A 955-nucleotide genomic window follows, 5' to 3' on the forward strand; every position below is an offset into this window, starting at 1 on the left:
TGTCTTCTCGCATCGCCCTATTCATTAAAAAAAACTCCCAACACAACTAGACAAACAACACATAGTTTGAAACATAAAGTACACGCCCGGCTCTATTCTTATTTTTATCTTCTTTTTTTATATTTTAAATCCCAAATAAATTCTTGTTTGTTTTATAGTTCGCTCCTATTCGGCTCCTTATAAAGAAATGTTACAATGAAATTTGGTGCTTCTAACTTTTCCCTCGTCCCACCAGAGCCACCTCTTTCACAACGTTTCACGAAACTACTTTAATCGGGGTTGTAAGTCGTGGCCTCTGAAAACATTGATCTGTCTGTAACTGTGTGACCAAATTGTACTACACAAACGATTTCAGCTAGACACAGGTAGACAAGTAGGAGCCGGAGGTACAAGTAGTCATGGTAACATTTATTACACAGTACCGACAATGTGTAAACTACATGTGAACTGATTACATTTAAAACAGTCAATTACTAAAAGTCAAAGGAACCAAAGCTCTTTAGGGAATAAAGTCAGTGTTTGTCCAACAGTCTGTTCACCTGTCATAGTGCAGGGAATATATCTGTGTCCTCTCCAAGGCTGGCTTGACATCACAATACAAAAACTTACCATAAACTAAAGAAAAAGGTTAACATTTATTATCAGTGGTAATGTGTATCTTTTATTGTACTTTCAGTGAGCAAAAAGTTGTCAGAAGTGGGATTCGAACCCACGCCCACAGAAGTGGACTGCGACCTGAACGCAGCGCCTTAGACCACTCGGCCATCCTGACTGTTGAAGTAACACAGGTCTCCAGTTACTTATGTTCAGTACAGACACACATATTGAAAGCTCGATACTTGTTATTTTTACTTAGTTGTCATCTTGTGTCGTCCTCTTCATAATATAAAACTATAACAACAAAAAACAACAAGAAAAAACCCATCAACGAACAACGCATAATTCAAAAAACAAA

The sequence above is a fragment of the Aplysia californica genome, unplaced genomic scaffold, assembly GCF_000002075.1.
Source record: "Aplysia californica isolate F4 #8 unplaced genomic scaffold, AplCal3.0 scaffold00190, whole genome shotgun sequence".
In the NCBI taxonomy this organism is placed as follows: Eukaryota; Metazoa; Mollusca; class Gastropoda; order Aplysiida; family Aplysiidae; genus Aplysia; species Aplysia californica.